At 34.2% G+C, this 18,942-nt stretch overlaps 1 protein-coding gene across 4 annotated transcripts in view; it reads left to right on the forward strand.

Moving 5' to 3' along the window:
- Positions 1-16,186: 16,186 nt before the first annotated feature.
- Positions 16,187-18,942, forward strand: part of LOC141397760 (plasma membrane calcium-transporting ATPase 3-like) — an 83,301-nt gene continuing 80,545 nt past the window's right edge. Inside the window, exons 1-2 of one of the 4 annotated variants that reach the window (XM_073974440.1) lie at positions 16,308-16,504; positions 16,750-17,126. The gene's annotated coding sequence lies outside the window, so the exon portion shown is untranslated. Of the gene's footprint in view, positions 17,127-18,942 lie in introns of all 4 variants that reach the window. The other 3 variants (XM_073974446.1, XM_073974442.1, XM_073974444.1) reach the window with 3 other exon arrangements.

Here is an 18,942-nt window from a genome sequence, read left to right on the forward strand (position 1 = left end):
TTTTCTATAGAAAAACACAATCCAGCGAAGTTTTTCTACAGAAAAACGCTATTCAGTGAAGCTATTCTATAGAAGAATACTATTCAGCGAAGTTTTTCTACAAAAGAAATCTATTCAGCAAAGTTCTCCTATGTAAACACGCTAATCAACCATGTTTTCTTTTACAGAAAAACGCTATTCAGCGAAGTTTTTCTATGGAAAAAAGCTTTTCAGCGAAGTTTCTCTGTAAAAAAACGTTATTCAGCGAAGTTTTTCTATAGAAAAACATTATTCAACAAAGTTTTTCTAAGAAAAGCGAAAAACGCTATTTTGCCAAGTTTTTCTATAGAAAAACGCTATTCAGGGAGGTTTTTCTATAGAAAAACACTATTTAGCGAAGTTTTTTTATAGAAAAACTCAATTCGGCGAAGTTTTTCTAAAGACAAACGCAATTCAGGTACGTTTTTTATAGAAAAAAGCTATTCAGCGACGTTTTTCTATAGACAAACGCAATTCAGCTACGTTTTTCTGTAGAAAAACGACATTCAGTGAAGTTTTTCTATAGAAAAGCGCTATTCAGCGAAGATCTTCTGTATAGAAACGCTATTCAGCGAAGTTTTTCTATAGGAAAACGATTTTCAGCGAAGTTTTTTATAGAAAAACGCTATTCAGCAAAGTTTTTTGTTTTGTAAAAACGCTATTCATCGAAGTTTTTCTATAGAAAAACGTATTCAGCGACGTTTTTCTATAGAAATACGCCATTCAGGGACGTTTTTTCTATAGAAAAACTCTATTCAACGAAATTTTTCTTTAGAAAACGCTATTCAGAGAGGTTTTTGTATAAAAGAACTCTATTCAACGTAGCTTTTCTATAAAAAACAATTCAGATAAGTTTTTCGATGAAAAAACTATTCAGAGAAGTTTTTCACAAAAAATGCTATTTATTGAAGGTTTTCTATTGAAAACCACCACCAAAAAATTCTATTTAAGAAACCCGTATTCAGCTAATTGTTTCTCTTTTAAAAATATCTGTTTCAGCATCATCTACCTGCAAGGTAAGTAAAAAAATTACGATAAGGTTTCATTATGAATAATTCCAAAGTCCCACTGGTGACTCAGAATTCCCATCGTCACCTCAAAATACAAAACAACACAACACCTAAACTCAACTAATCTGAAATTAAATAAATAATTACTTCATAATTCTTGCGTTTAGTCACCTTGTTTCTGCATAAATCACAACAGCATTTGTTATTTAATTTATTACCAACTTTTTTGTATTTGGTCTCTATATTTCTAATTGTTATTCATTGTTGGTAGTGGTGGTGGTGGGCCGAGAAATTGTTGTTGTTGTGTGTTTTTTTATAAATTATTCAAGTGTACGGCTGGCTGACATACCGGTATAATGTTGTTGCTCTTGTTGTTGTAATAGATACAACATTTCTTTCTAATTCAAGGCAAAATATTTGAGATGCAATTCTGTTTTGTTTGAATTTGTTGTTTATTTTTGCATTTTTCGAAACACGAGAATGATTTTGAAACAAAACACTTAACCAGTGATTTGCGGATAACTCACAATTCCCCAATATTATGTTTGTGCGATTATTAATAGCCAAACAAGTAAGGAAGGGGGGATTTTAATTAATAGTAACAAATTTGACTCACTTAAGAAGATAATTGGCGTTGAAATGCGTTGTTGAGATAATAAAATTTTTTACAATCTGAGACAATGTGATAAGTCAAAATCACACTTCAAGGCGACGGGTAAAAACACACACCGTTGACAGATAAGGAAGTTGCTGTTGAAGCAATGTTAGTCAGTCGTCGTCTGTCTACGATAAGGTCGTCTTCATGTGAAAATTTTACCCTAACATTTTGATTTGAACATAAAGAAAAACTTACTTGAATGGACTTTTTCTATAAAAAACTTTGCTGAGTAGAGATTTTCTATAGAAAAACTTTGCTGAATAGTGTTTTTCTATAGAAAAACTTTCCTACATAATGTGTTTTCTATAGAAAATCTTAGCTGAATTGGGTTTTTCTACAATAAAACTTTGCTGAATAGAGTTTTTCTATAGAAAACCTTTGCTGGATAACGTTTTTCTATAGAAAAACTTCGCTGAATAGCGTTTTTCAAAAGAAAAACTTCGCTGAATATCGTTTTACTATAGAAAAACTTCGCTGAATAGCGACTTCCGCTCTTCTATAGAAAAGAATCGCAGAATAGCTTTTTTATAGAAAAACTTCTCTGAATAGCTTTTCCTATGGAAGATTTCGCAGAGTTGGGGTTTTCTTTAAAAAAAACTCCGCTGAATAGCATGTTTCTTTAGAAAAACTTTGCTGAATGGCGTATTTTCATAAAAAAACTTGGCTGAATAGAGTCTTTCTATAGAAACAATATAGCTGAATAGTTCTTTTCTACAGAAAAACATTGCTGAATAGCATTTTCTATTCAAAAAAATTGGCTAAGTAAAACTTTTCCATAAAAACTTTGTTGAATAGTGTTTCTGTATAACACTTTGCTGAATAGTGATTTGAAAAAAAAAACTAGTTGAATAATGTTTTTCTATAGGAAAACTTTGCTACATAATGTGTTTTCTTTAGAAAATCTTAGCTGAATTGGGGTTTTCTATAACAAAACCTTTGCTGAAAAGAGTTTTTCTATAGAAAAACTTCGCTGAATAGCGTTTTTCTATAGAAAAACTTCGCTGAATGGCGTTTTTCTATAGAAAATCTTCGCTGATTAGCGTTTTTCTATAGAAAAACTTCGCTGAATAGCGACATGCGCTCTTCTATAGAAAAAATCGCAGAATAGTATTTTTATAGAAAAACTTCTCTGAATAGCTTTTCCTATGGAAGATTTCGCTGAGTTGGGGGTTTCTTTAAAAAAACTCCGCTGAATAGCATGTTTCTTTAGAAAAACTTTGCTGAATAGCGTATTTCCATAATAAAAACTTGGCTGAATAGAGTCTTTCTATAGAAACAACAACAAACTTTGCTGAATGACGATTTTCTATAGAAAACTTCGCTGAATAGCGTTTTTCTATAGAAAAACTTCGCTGCATATCGTTTTCCTACAGAAAAACTTCGCTGAATAGCGTTTTTCTATAGAAAAACTTCACTTTGCTGAATTTTGTTTTATAGAAAATCTTAGCTGAATTGTTTTATTCTATAGAATAACATTTTCTATAAAAAAAAACTTCGTTTAATAGGGCTTTTTTTATAGAAAAACTTCACTGTTTCTGTATAAAAACTTCGCTGAATAGTGTTTTCTATTGAAAAAACTTAGCTGAATAATGTTTTTCTATAGAAAAACGTTGCTAGATAATGTTTTTTCTATAGAAAATCCTCCGTGAATAGTGTGTTTAATAGCCTTTTCCTTTCGCTGAATAGCGTTTTCCTATTGAAAACCGTCGCTGAATAGCGTTTTTCTATAGAAAAACTTTGCTGAATAGCGTATTTCCATAATAAAAACTTATCTGAATAGAGTCTTTCTATAGAAACAACATAGCTAAATAGTGCTTTTCTACAGAAAAGCTTTGCTGAATAGCATTTTCTATTGAAAAAACTTTGCTGAGTAAAGCTTTGCTATAAAAAAAACTTTGTTGAATAGTGTTTCTGTATAATACTTTGCTGAATAGTGCTTTCTATAAAAAAACTAGTTGAATAATGTTTTTCTATAGAAAAACGTTGCTAAATAATGTGTTTTCTATAGAAAATCTTAGCTGAGTTGGGTTTTTCTATAACAAAACTTGGCTGAATAGAGTTTTTCTATAAAAAAAACTTCGCTGAATAGAATTTTTCTATAAAAAAAAACTTGGCTGAATAGGGTTTTCTATAGAAAAACTTCACTGAATAATGGGTTTCTATAGAAAAACTTTGCTAAATAGCGTTTTTTATAGAAAAACTCCGCTGAATAGAGATTTTCTATAGAAAAACTTCGCTGAATAGCGTTTTTCTATAGAAAGAATTCACTGAATATCGTTTTTCTATAAAAAAAACTTCGATGAATACGATTTTTCTATAGAAAAATTTTGTTCAGTTTCGTATTTCCATAAAAAAAACTTGGCTGAATAGAGTTTTCTATAGAAACATTTTAGCTGAATAGTGCTTTTCTACAGAAAAACTTTACTGAATAGTGTTTATGTATAAAAACTTCGCTGAATAGTGCTTTTCTACCGAAAAGCTTTGCTGAATAGTTCTTTTCTACCGAAAAACTTTGCTGAATAGTGTTTCTGTATAAAAACTTCGCTGAACAACTTTCTAGCTTAACTGAATACTACTTTTCTCTTGCAAACTTTCGATGAATAGATTTTTTACATAAGCACTTTGCTGAATTTTTTTATAGAAAACCTTAGCTGAATTGTGTTGTTCTATAGAATAATGTTTTTTATAGAAAAAATTCGCTGAATCGGGTTTTCAGTGCAAACAATCCTCTGAATATTGCTTTTCTACCGAAAAAAAAATTTGCTGAAAAACTTTCTTAAAAAAACTCAGCTGAATAGCATTTTTCTTTAGAAAAACTTTGCTGAATAACGTATTTCCATTACAAAAACTTGGCTGAATAGAGTCTTTTTATAGAAACAACAACAAACTTTGCTATTCGGTAGAAAAACTTTGCTGAATAGCGTTTTTCTATAGAAAAACTTCGCTGAACAGCGTTTTTCTATAGAAAGACTTCACTGAATATTGTTTTTCTATAGCAAAACTTCGCTGAACAGCGTTTGTCTATAGAAAGACTTCACTGAATATCGTTTTTCTATAGAAAAACTTCGCTGAATAGGCTTTTTCTATGGAAAAATTTTGCTGAGTTTTTTTATTTCCATAATAGAGTTTTCTATAGAAACATTTTAGCTGAATAGTGTTTTCCTAAAGAAAAACTTTGCTGAATAGTGTTTTTGTATAAAAGCTTCGCTGAATAGTGCTTTTCTACCAAAAAACTTTGCTGAATAGTGTTTCTGTATAATTGGAAAACTTCGACGAATAGTGTTTTCTCTAAAAAAAACTTCTTTAAATATCGATTTTCTATAGAAAAACTTCGTTGAATAGCGGTTTTCCATAGAAAGACTTCGCTGAATAGAGATGTCTTCTATAGTAAAACTTTGTCTAATAAAGTTTTTTAATGCTTAATATTGATTTTCTATAGAAAACTTCGCTAGATAGAAGGCTTCTATAAAATAACTTCGCGAATAACGTTTAAATAGATATTTACGTTAAACAGCTATTTTCGTTCTCAGATTACATCTGCAACAATAAAGAGTACGTACAACAGCAATTAAATTTTATATAAAACTATCAAAAAACATAAATAATAAATATTTTTCTATATTTTTGCATTCAACAATTATAAAGAACTGTGTCTAAAAGTTACAATAACCACCAAGCAGAGAAAATAGCAATCGTGACAAAACCCTTTCTTTGCCGAACGGAGATCTTAAACAAGGCACCAGCGAAACAATTAGTCGTAGCTTTGTAACAAAAAAAAAACACACACACAGAACTACAGCAACAACAAATATTTGCTTAAATTAAAACAAGAACTAACAACGACTTGAATGTTTACTCTCGTTTGTTGTCGTCAGCATTTTATTTGCCATTGTTGTTGTTCTTCTTGTTGTTGTCAATGGGTGCTAATGATTAATTTTTATTTTTTGATACGAAATCACCATCAACGCGCTCTGAGTCATATCATTTGTAAGTAATGCCGTCACAGCTTTCAACTTTCGAAGCCACACCGAGCGACCTGTTTGCTGCAAAACGATCCGAGAGACAAGCTAATGTTATTTGATATTCGTCGTTGTAGTTGTATTTATTCCACCATTGACGGCAATCAAGCAAAAGTGAAATAAAATACAACAAATTCTCTCAATTCCAAAACGAAGATCGAGCCAAAATCAAACAATCAAAAATAGAATGAAACAAGTATGTAATCGATATGATTCGACAGAGAAATGGAATTTACACATACAGTGAGGGGCAAGAGTATCATAATACTTAGTATGGTATTGCGAATTGAGAGAACAACAAAAAATCCATCTTCAGAAGTTGATGATAACTTCAATCAATTTTGACAATTAAAAAATCATTAAAAGGAGTTTGTTATAGAATAACTTTATTCTGCAAAATTATTTTATGGAAAATTCCTGTTCGAAAAGGGTATTTATTTTTTAGAAAACGCCTACTCAGACAAGTTTTTCTATAGAAAGTCGTTATTCAGCTAAGGGTTTCTATAGAAAAACGCTATTCAGCGAAGTTTTTCTATAGAAAAACGCCACTCAGCGAAGTTTTTTCTATAGAAAATGCTACTCAGCGAAGTATTTCTATACAAAAAACGCTATTCAGCTAAGTTTTTTTTATAGAAAAACGGTATTCAGCGAAGTTTGTCTATAAAAAAACAATATTGAGCAAAGTTTTTCTATACAAAAAACGCTATTCAGCTAAGTTTTTCTATAGAAAAACGCTATTCAGCGAAGTTTTTCTATAGAATAACTTTATTCAGCGAAGTGCTATTCAGTGAAGTTTTTCTATAGAAAACCGCTACTCAGCAAAGTTTTTCTATAGAAACCCGTTATTCAGCGAAGTTTTTCTGGAGAAAAATGCTACTCAGCGAAGTGCTATTCAGAGAAGTTTTTCTATAGAAACCCGCTACTCAGCGACGTTTTTTATAGAAGAACGCTATTCAGCGAAGTTTTTCTATAGAAAAACGCTATTCAGCGAAGTTTGTCTATAGAAAAAAACTCTATTCAGCGAAGTTTTCCATAGAAAAGCAAAATTCAGTGAAGTTTTTTTTTGTAGGAAAACTATATTTAGCAAAGATTTCTACAGAAAAATGCTATTCAGCGAAGTTTTTCTATAGAAAAACGCTATTCAGCGAAGTTTTTCTATAGGAAAGCGCTATTCAGCGAAGTTTTTATATAGAGAAACGCTATTCATCGAAGTTTTTCTGTAGAAGAACACTATTCAGCGAAGTTTTTCTATAGAAAAACCCTATTCAGCGAAGTTTTTCTATAAAAAACGCTACACAGCAAATTTTTTCCATAGAAAAGCTGAAAAACGCTATTCAGCGAAGTTTTTTAACAGAAAAACACCGCTACTCAGCAAAGTTTTTCTATAGAGGGCCGTTATTCAGCGAAGTTTTTCTAAAGAAAAGTGCTACTCAGCGAAGGTTTTCTGTAGAAAACCCCTATTCAGCAAAGTTTTTCTATAGAAAAACTCTATTCAGCGAAGTGCTATTCAGAGAAGTTTTTCTATAGAAACCCGCTACTCAGCGTAGTTTTTCTATAGAAAAACGCTATTCAGCGTAGTTTTTCTATAGAAAGCAATATTCAGGGAAGTTTTTCTATAGAGAAACGCTATTCAGCGTAGTTTTTCTATAGAGAAACGCTATTCATCGAAGTTTTTCTATAGAAAAACGCTATTCAGCGAAGTTTTTATATAGAGAAACGCTATTCAGCGAAGTTTTTCTGTAGAAGAACACTATTCAGCGAAGTTTTTCTAAAGAAAAACACTATTCAGCGAAGTTTTTCTATAAAAAAACGCTATTTATCGAAGTTTTTCTATAAAAAACGCTATTCAGCGAAGTTTTTCTATAAAAAAAACGCTATTCAGCGAAGTTTTTCTATAGAAAAAACGCTATTCAGCGAAGTTTTTCTATAGAAAAAACGCTATTCAGCGAAGTTTTTCTATAAAAAACGCTACACAGCAAAGTTTTTCCATAGGAAAGCTGAAAAACGCTATTCAGCGAAGTTTTTTACCAGAAAAACACTATTCAGCGAAGTTTTTCTATAAAAAAACGCTATTCAGCGAAGTTTTTCTATAAAAAACGCTACACAGCAAAGTTTTTCCATAGAAAAGCTGAAAACGCTATTCAGCGAAGTTTTTTTACCAGAAAAACACTATTCAGCGAAGTTTTTAACAGAAAAACACTATTCAGCGAAGTTTTTCTATGGAAAACCGCTACTCAGCAAAGTTTTTCTATAGAGAGCCGTTATTCAGCGAAGTTTTTCTAAAGATAAGTGCTGCTCAGCGAAGGTTTTCTATAGAAAAACGCTATTCAGCGAACGTTTTCTATAGAAAAACGCTATTCAGCGAAGTTTTTCTATAGAATTCATCGAAGTTTTTCTATAGAAAAACGCTATTCAGCGAAGTTTTTCTATAGAAAAAAACTCTATTCAGCGAAGTTTTCCATAGAAAAGCAAAATTCAGTGAAGTTTTTTTTTTGTAGGAAAACTATATTTAGCGAAGATTTCTACAGAAAAATGCTATTCAGCGAAGTTTTTCTCTAGAGAAACGCTATTTATCGAAGTTTTTCTATAGAAAAACGCTATTCAGCGAAGTTTTTCTATAGGAAAACGCTATTCAGCGAAGTTTTTATATAGAGAAACGCTATTCATCGAAGTTTTTCTGTAGAAGAACACTATTCAGCGAAGTTTTTTTTAGAGAAAAACGCTATTCAGCGAAGTTTTTCTATAGAAAAACGCTATTCAGCGAAGTTTTTCTATAGAAAAACGCTATTCAGCGAAGTTTTTCTATAAAAAAAACGGTACACAGCAAAGTTTTTCCATAGAAAAGCTGGAAAACGCTATTCAGCGAAGTTTTTTAACAGAAAAACACTAATCAGCGAAGTTTTTAACAGAAAAACACTATTCAGCGAAGTTTTTCTATGGAAAACCGCTACTCAGCAAAGTTTTTCTATAGAGAGCCGTTATTCAGTATTTCTAAAGAAAAGTGCTGCTTAGCGAAGGTTTTCTATAGAAAACCCCTATTCAGCGAAGTTTTTCTATAAAAAACGCTATACAGCAAAGTTTTTCCATAGAAAAAAACTGAAAAACGCTATTCAGCGAAGTTTATCAACAGAAAAGCACTATTCAGAGAAGTTTCTCTATGGAAACCCGATACTCAGCAAAGTTTTTCTATAGAAAGCCGTTAATCAGCGAAGTTTTTCTAAAGAAAATGCTGCTCAACGAAGGTTTCTATAGAAAGACGCTACTCAGAGAAGTTTTTTCTATAACAACACTATTCAGCGAAGTTTTGCTATAGAAAAACTCTATTCAGCGAAATTATTTCTATAGAAAAATCCTATCCGGCTAAGTTTTTCAATAGAAAACCTCTAGTCAGCGAAGTTTTTCTATAGAAAAACCCTATCCGGCTAAGTTTTTCAATAGAAAACCTCTAGTCAGTTTTTCTGCAGAAGAACTCTATTCGGCGAAGTTGTTCTATAGAAAAACTCTGTTCAGCGAAGTTTTTTCTATAGAAAAACTCTTTTCAGCGAAGTTTTTCTATAAAAAACTCTATTCAGCGAAGTTTTTCTATAGAAAAACGATATTCAGTGAAGTATTTCTATAGAAAAAATCTGTTCAGCGAAGTTTTTTCTATAGAAAAACTCTTTTCAGCGAAGTTTTTCTATAAAAAAACTCTAGTCAGCGAAGTTTTTCTATAGAAAAACTCTATTTAGCGAAGTTTTTTCTGTAGAAAAACTCGTTTCAGCGAAGTTTTTCTATAAAAAAACTCTATTCATTATAGAAATACTCCATTCAGCGAATTTTATATAGGAGAACGGTATTCAGCTTTTTCTACATAAAAACAAGGTTCAGCTAAGTTTTTCTATAGAATAAGGCTATTTATCGAAGTTTTTTATATAAAAAAGCTATCCAGTGAAGTTTTTCGATAGAAATACATAGTTCAGCGATGTTTTTTACAGAAAAAACGGATTTTAGAAAAAATTTTGTATAGAGCTTTCAATAAAAAAAAACTATTCAGATATGTTTTTTCTACAGAAAACTATAATTTAGTTATGTTTTCCTATATAAAAAACCCAATTCAGCAATGTTTTTCCACAGGAAAAAAAAAATTCAATAAATATTTCTAGAGATAAAACCTATTCAGCAAGGTTTTTCTATAAAATGCGAAGACAAATTATGGCGCCCAACGTTAATATACCCCAGAATGAAGGCAAAGAACTATGCAATTTTGCTTTGGCCCTCACGGCAAGTCATTTTTAGGATAAAGTCATTGACATAAAAATTACGAGAATATACACCGGAAATAGAATCGAAGCAAACTATCTTCGAATAACTTCACCACTATATAATTGTTGGATTAATGACAAATCGAACACAACCATTGTCAAGGCATTCAACTTAACGAACATGTTCATGATTGCGACCTTTTGATCCAATCCGTTACCATAGAACTGTAGCCATAAATATTTGTAGATTATGGCGCCCAACATTAGCAAACCTCAGAATCAAGAATATGAGACTATACAATCCAGCTATGACCCTCATGATCAAAATGTTGAGGATAAAGGCCGGGTCATCATCAAATAAAAATGTGAAAAATAACAAATTCACGAAGGCATTTTGTATGTCATATGTATATGTTTAAATTATAGCGCCCAACGTTATTAAGTTAAAGAATCAAGCCAAAGTGACTGGGTAATCCGTCGGAAGATCAGTTTACAGTTTACCTTGATTAATTGTCCAAAAATTCTATGACTTTTTTATCAAAGAACGTTTCAAATTGTTGAAAAAAACGGCATATACATAGGTGCTTTGTTGGACTCAGTGGTTGCTGAACTTGTTGTTTGGGATCTGCCCTTTCGATTCCCATAAGGACATCCTCAGATTTCATTATAAAGGATATAATGGCTTTAATAGACGTTTGACTATCCATAAAGTTATTCACCGGTTCAAAGATCTCAGCATGCAGATTTTTTACCAATTCTGCTGTTTTCCTGATAGCGAAGATCTTCTTCTTCAAACCTCAAGACAGGTCGCTGGATTTCCATCGATGATCCAATTTAAAGTATGCTCATAATTCCTTAGGATACATCCATTTTCATTGATATTTCCCTGACATTTAATGTTGAGTCCTATAGTCTCTAGCTGAGATTTTGGTAGTTCTGTGTTGGTAGTTTCAGTTGATTCTTCTCGGATTTATATGAGAAATTTGGCAAACTCCATTAAAAGAAACTTTGAAAAGTGTTTCCATATACTCCGAAATAGAACGACGTTACATATCCGCATCTTTTATTTCAGCATCTTGCGACCACTCAGTTTCGGTGGAGTAGATTCAAAACTGGAGTGTGACTTTCACAGTATCATGCTGCAGTCTTACCGTACACATGTCTCCATTACTGTAATTAGATACAAAAAATAAATTTAAGCTCTTCATACCTACTACCCAAGACCTCACCTTGTCCAACTGGGACGAACCGAAGACGTCACAGTTGACATTTCATAGTCCAGAAATTATATTCTTGAGCAATATATCTGATTCCTGTTCTACGCAATGTCTACTTCATAATTCGGAAGGAACAAGAGTAGTTCGGCTGTAACGGCTTTACAACTGTCCACGAAGTGAAACGCTTGCCGCTTTCCTCTTATTAATAAATTGTTTAAGGTGGATTCAGACAAAACAGAATCCATACAACCCGTAATTCAAATTTCCCTCCCGCTTCCTTAAACACTCCTATATAGAGTCCACACCAACCTTGATATCTATACCATCATTCCTCTTGAAGAATTTTAGGCTAGCACTAGTCCAGCCAAATATAAGAAGATCTGGATCCTAAAGCTCCGGTATTTTCTGTATGAGCTCCTTGTCCACGGTAGGTGAAATAATCGCAGAAATAACAAGCAACCAGTGACTGTCCCTGATTTTCATCTGGGTCAGCGGGCATCAAGAAGGCGATGGTTTATCAGGTAGTGGATCGATCCGTCGAACTCCTATGCGGATGTCCTTGACCAAAGAGCCAAGCAGTAAAAGCCAGTCCAGTTAACCCATCGACCTTCTATGATCAAAAAGCCAAGCAGTAAAAGCCCAGTACTGAGAAAACTGCTACCTCCTTGGGAAAAGCGACCTCCAATTCGAATGAAAAAATACTCAACAACCGTCGTCACTGGTTCATTTGGGGCCTGCACCGTAACTTTTTCCCTTTTATTTTTCTTTCCTATCGTAGTTGTTTATTTTAAGGGAGCTATTACGATATCCCAGATTTGCCGTATTCAGAGGAAAGAATATCGAACATTCTTTAGAGATTACTCTCTGTTCGATGCGACTTTTCTAACCGCAGCATATCCAATGTCCAAGAGATCCCCAAGGTTAACGGAACATGTTGTATCAGCTTTGTCGAAGGCTGCTCTCAGACAGCTTTGATTCAACATATCACAAAAACTGCCACCCGCCAACCGGAAAGACGAGCGCAGCAGGAGAATGACAACTCCCTTGTGCCGCCCAACGTTAAAAAACCGCATAATAAAGGCTTAGAGGCCAGGATTAAGGATCAAGACAGTTTCGAATATCAATTCATTGGAAACTACTTCACAAATATAGACGCCGAAATCCAGGGCTGCGAAGGAATTGTCTAATATAGCCAATATTTGAACGTGATTGAAGTTTGAGGAAATATTACGATGTGTAAAATTTGGACCAATATCAGTCGCATATTTCGATAGTTATTAAGACCACCTGTCATTTTAGTTGGTCATCGTAGGATATTTTAGAGCTTTTGAACTGGACCAAACAGCACCACAGGAGTATCTCTGGTTAACAAAAAAAATCAAAACAATCCTCGAAGAGCCTTTAAACTCCACTTAAGACAACAAGTAAGAAAGGCCGAACTTGTTATTCCCTCCACGACGAGTTGTATTGAAGTAAAATGGAACAATTAAGTTCCCTTCGTTTATGAAGAAGACTAAAGACCAAATTTCTGCAATTTGAAAATACCAAAAATTGGAAAGTACCTTTCTATGTAGTTATAGCCGATCTATACCGAAAAAATTCTGGCGGAAAGTTTTTAGACTCAAAGGAGACTACATACCAAACTTCCGATATTTCGGTAAGATAATGTGGCTAAAACTTTCAAAATACCGAAAATCAAGAGGTACGCTTCTATGGGGGATATAGGAAGACGTGGACCTGTACTGATAATTCTCTTCTGGAATATTTTATAACCCGATGGAAGACTAAATACCTAATTTGAGTCATTTCGGTGGGATATTGACCGCACAACCCTATAAATTACGAAAATCGGAAGGTACCGCCCTATGGGGTCTATATCGAAACTTGGCCTATACTGAGAATTTCAGTCGGAAAAGTTTTTACCTCCAACGTAGACTAAATACCAAATTTCAGCCATTTCGGTGCCCGATTTTTGGTATTTTGAAGGTTTTAGCCACAAATCTTCAAAATTCCGAAAATCGGGATGTACCGCTCTATAAGGGCAATCTGAAGGCGTCGACCTATACCTAAAAATTGCAAGTGGACAATTTTGTACCCCCAACGAAGACTAAATACCAAATTTCAGCAATTTCAGTTGAATATTGAGACCACAACCTTCAAAATATCAAAAATTGGGATATACCGTTCTATGGAACTATATAAAGGCGTGGACCTATACCGACAAATTTAGAGGGGAAAGTTGATAAGACTAAAACCAAATTTCAGACATTTCGGAGGAATATTGAGGCCACTTTAATTACTGATTTTTGTTATTTTGAAGGTTGTGGTCACAAACCTCCAAAATTCTAAAAATCCGGAGGTACCATTCTATGGGGGCTATATGAAGGCGTGGACCTATACCGACAAATTTAGAGGGGAAAGTTGGGGGTATTCAACGAAGACTAAATACCAAATTTCAGCCATTTCGATGGATTATTGTGGTCAAAACCTTCAAAATACCGAAAATCCGGAGGTACCATTCTATGGGGCCTATACCGACAAATTTAGAGGGGAAAATTTGAATACCCCTAACGAAGACTAAATAACAAATTTCAACCCTTTCAATGGATTATTGTGGTCACAATCTTCAAAATACCAGAAATCAGGAGGTACCATTTTATGGGGGCTATATGAAAGCGTGGACCTATACCGACAAATTTCTGGGGGAAAGTTTTGTACCCCCAACGAAGACTAAATACCAAATTTTATCCATTTTGGAGGAATATTGAGGCCACAACCTTCAAAATACCGGAAATCTGGGGGAAAGTTTAATACTCCCAACGAAGACTAAGTACCAAATTTCAGCCATTTCGGTGGAATATTGAGGCCACAACCTTCAAAATACCGAAAATCGGTAGGTATTTTTCTATGGGGACTATATGAGGGCATGGACCTATACCGACAAATTTCATATGGAAAGTTTTGTACCCCAAATGAAACCTAATTACTAAAATTCAGCCATTTCAGTGGAATATTGAGGCCACAACCTACAAAATACCGAAAATCGGGAGGTACCGTTCTATGAGAGCTATATGAAGGCGTGGCGCTATACCAACAAAATTCTGGGGGAAAGTTTTATACCCCCAACGAAAACTAAATACCAACTTTCAGCCATTTCGGTGTGATAATGAAGCTAAAAGCATCAAAATACCGAAAATCGGTTGGTACCGTTCTATGGGGGCAATATCAAAACGTGGACCGATATAGCCCATTTGCAATACCAAAAATCCTAGTAGTAATAGAAATTTCTATACCAAGTTTTATTTCAACAGACGGCAGACAGACGGATAGACGGACATGTTCATATCGACGTACAATTTTACCCTGATCAAGAATATAAACAGTTTATAGGGTCTTTGATTTAATTATACCCTCCATATTAAGGTGGAGGTTATAAAAAAGTATTTAAAAGAAATTTTACGATGTTCAAAGTTTCTGCCAAATAGGATACTCAATTTTCAAGTTGTCGTGTTTATCAATCATTTTAGTTATTATCGGCAGGGTTTTCAGCTTTTGGCTATTATCATGGGAAATTTGTCCTTGCTCCCGAAAAAAAGTAATTTTGTAATAGGGATAGCGAAGAAAACCTTGTGCAAAAAATGTCAAAACGGTCAGAGGCATTATTGCCAAAAAAATTTGATGTTTTACGACCGATATGGTCCATATTCGAATCTAATCTGTGTCCGGAAAAAATATTACGTTGTGAAAAGTTTGGTAGAAATCGATGTTTGTCTTCCAGAGTTATCGTGCACGGCATTTTAACGAAAAAAATGAACTTTATAGGAGACGTTCTTGATCTAAGTTTGGACAAAATATTGGACCAAATCGGCTGACAGACATCAAACTCCATATTATCTGAAACAGATTTTGTCCAAACGTACTTGAGGCCCACAACCATTATTTCGATAAGGCACATTTTTGATCGTATCTAAGTGATTATAACCATATTAGCCTGAAGGCTGAGGATACAATAATCCTAGTTTTGCTGATCGCTATTCTTCTTGAAAATATTTCTAGAGTAAAATTTAATCAGAAATTTTCAATATCATCAAAAGCACTTAACACGTGTTTATATAGCGTGCAAATATGGCGCCCAACGTTAATTAGCCCTAAAAATCGAAGCTAGAAGTCCTGACAATACACTGTGACTGCCTCTGCAAAACTATTTTAAGGACCAAGGCGGTTTTGGGCATTACTTAAAACAAATACAAGAATTTACGAATATTGGCGCCCAACGCAAACACTGCAAAAACTGCGAGACCAACTATTTTATAACACGACCACGAGACACACTCTCGCGTCATGGGCAATAACTCTGGGGTGTTGGCAAATTTTAATTTCGGCTATTCTTTGCGAAAATATTTTAAACAGTTCTCAGAGGATAAATTTTCCTATAGTAAAATTCCTGAGGACCCTTAAGATAAATTCACTCACATTCCTTACTCACTTTTGCTCCTCACTGTCAATAACATCAAGCGCACTTGATGCGTTTTATCAGCAACAGCATTTGTTTGAAGCTTTCAAGTGACAGTTGTGTTTGCTTGATTGCTTGAACAGAAAAACAATAGCAGTGGCAGCAGCAACAACAACTACAACAACAGGGCATATGTATGATGCCATAAATATTGTAGATGGCTTAGGCCAAATGTTTGTTACACCTTTTACCAAATGTTTTTCGGTGTTTTTGTTTTCCGATTTTTGTTGGTGGGGGGAAAGTCCTTTGCTCATGGTTAGCTCTTTTTTTTGTTGTTGTTGTTATCATGCTGCTTTTTTTTTGTTTGGGGTGTACATAATTTGTCTATGTCAAACACATACACGCACTCTGCTTGGCAAACACTCACACGCACACACATACCCCCCTCCTTACATATTTATTGGGGGGTTTCTAAAATTAAACCATGCAAGCGTTTTCTTGCAAGCTTTTTTGGCGATTTTCTTTGCCTTCACCATATTGGCAACTCTGACCAAAATACTTGTGAACGCCAATGAGTGTTGTGTTGGATAGATATGTGTGTAAGTTTGTATGTGCGATTGTTTCAATAAGTTATTTGTACTGCTCCGCCGTCCGTCGTATGTACGAACGAATGTGTGCCACACTGAATGCTGAGTATTTGGTGTACTACTGCTGAGCTCCGTTCGCTGGCTGGTGTCGCTGGTGTCTATATCTAGTATCGTGAACTAAGTACAAGCGAGACGTCGTTTCGTGCGGAGAGCGCTGTGAATTGAATTTGAAGCGAGCAAAAAAAGAAGCAAATTTAGCAAAGGAAAAAAATTAGAAGAAATATTCAAAGAGCAAAATAAGGTTGTGAAACAGAAAAATAAAAATAATTTTGCAGTGTAAAGTTTTCGAAGACGTCCGACGAAAGTTGAAAAAAATTTAGTTTTTTTTTCGTAGAAAAAGTGCCGTTCACGGAATAAAACGGAAAACGTCAAATATGCAATAACTTGAAACTTCCCAAACGAATTTTGTTTTGGTGGAAAAACCCCTCCAAGGTGTTTTTTCCTTTGGCCGATTTTTACTCTTCTTCTTCTTTCTATATGAACCAGTGACGACAAAACAAAAAAAAACAAAATCGGCGACCGCGGTAACGACATCAGATATAACAGACGGGGCAGCACATACCAAATATCCCCCAATATTACATTTGTACAAAAAAAAAACACACACACACTCCTACATACATAGATCCAAATAAGAAAAATAAAAAATAAAGTGAAAAAAGAGAACCCACAACAACAAAAATAAATAGTAGCAAACGGGAGCGTGTGTCTCAGAGCCCAGCACACACACACAGCACTTAGTCAGCTGTGTGTGTTTGGCTCTCCAACAACATAAACAGCTGATTGGAGGAGTAACAACAGCAGCCCCCCCAAACAACGGGAGTATTATAACGTGAGAGAGTGGTGAGAGCATACAACAAAAGGTAATTCTTCAAAGCAAAATCAAAATGAAAACCAGAGCCATCTGGTGGTGAATAGTGTTAATAAAAAGAGGAAATACAAGTGTGGTGTGAAGCCAATAAAACAACAACAAAAACAGCATCAACAAAAAAAGCAAACACAAGAAGCAAAAAATACATAACACAATAAAATGGAAAAAGTGAAACGATAACACAACAACAGTAATAACAAAAAAAAAGTAAAAACGTGTAAAATAAACACAGCCAAAGAGAGGCAAAAATAACAAAAACAACAACAATTAAATAACGTGCTAAGTTTATTAAATGCCTGAGTGCTATTTTAAATAGAGTAAAGCAATTCCCATTAGGTTTGCTGTTTTGCTCAGTTTTCTTTTTTTAAAGAGCGGAAAAAGAGTTGATAACATCATCGGTATGTGTGTATGTGGGAGCTGCTTATTTAGAACACCCACAACAACACCATTGTAGGCAGTGAAACAATGAATGTGAAATCCGAATATGATGACATCCACCCACACTAAATAAAGCATTGGGAGAAACCTGCACACATTGAGAGCGAGCAGAGAGCAGCGATATGCAATGCTATCTTTGCATATGCTCCCCTTTTTCTCGGTGTGTGTGTGTTTTAGAGTAGAAAATGTGTAAATTCTGATAATATTTACAATGTTTGCAACTGTTAATTTTTTCTTTAATTTTTTTGTGGTATTTTGGAGGGAAAGTTTTTGACGTCAATTTTGATAAAAAAAAAATTATTTTTTATATAAAACAAATGTCGTTTAGGGGCACCTCTCGGATGGGATTGAAATTTGTTATCATATATAGTTATCCGGATCACAACAATATATATTTCTCCTCCGGGAGGAAGCACATAGTTCCCAAAATACGGATCTTGACTTTTTTTTGCTTTTATCACCATTATTACGATAACATATGCAATATGGGTATAGTTTTAAAACCCATGGAGAGTACTTACTAATGCTGTAATTCGATTTTTTACAGTGTTTTATTTAACTTGCTTTGGTGTCCGTTTATTTCAAATCTGGTAAATCATCGAACTAAAACTTTGCACACTTTTCAGATTTGGATGACAATATATGAATATGAAATCAAAACAAGTAAAAAAGTATCAGTCGGCTTTGCCGACAGAGATAAACCCTCAGCCTATGTATATTGAAACAATTTTTTTCCCAAAAAACGCATGTATTTAGGGAGTTTTAAAAATTTTGGGCGTTTGAACTGACAAAAATGTTGATTAGGATTAGAGATCAAAAGTTTTGCGGAGGAGATACCATAAAGAATGGATCTCCAGCCACTGCATATGGTACCATAGGGGTTTTTTACAACTTCAGGAATGTTTGCTCAAGATGTATGGACTTGCCCCTGAAACAACTTTTACCATCGCAATTGAGGCAGCGAATGCAAGTTGCTTCAACAAACATCAAAGCGATTCCAAAGCAGGTGTTAAAGTGAACATGTTTCCGAAATTTTGTGTGGGAGGTACCGGATGGAGTGGACAAATATAGTCCATATTTGAACCTGATCTATATCTGGTAGATATATTAGGATGTGTAAAGTATGGACCAATTCGGCCACTCTCTTCAAGAGTTATCGTACGCACAATTGTTCCGAACATTTTTGAACTTTTGTGTGGGAGGTACCTGAAGGAGTGGACCGATATGGCTTATCTTCGAACTTAAACTATGTTTGGACAAAATATTACTAAGGTCAAACTTTGGACCGAATCGGCAGACCTGTTCGAGAGTTATTCTGCCCTTCAACCTCCTCACACGGTGTCATAGGGGTCTTTTGCAACTTTCAGGCT

The sequence above is a fragment of the Musca autumnalis genome, unplaced genomic scaffold (genome assembly GCF_047663935.1).
Source record: "Musca autumnalis isolate F117 unplaced genomic scaffold, ASM4766393v1 scaffold_3, whole genome shotgun sequence".
NCBI classification, from domain to species: domain Eukaryota; kingdom Metazoa; phylum Arthropoda; class Insecta; order Diptera; family Muscidae; genus Musca; species Musca autumnalis.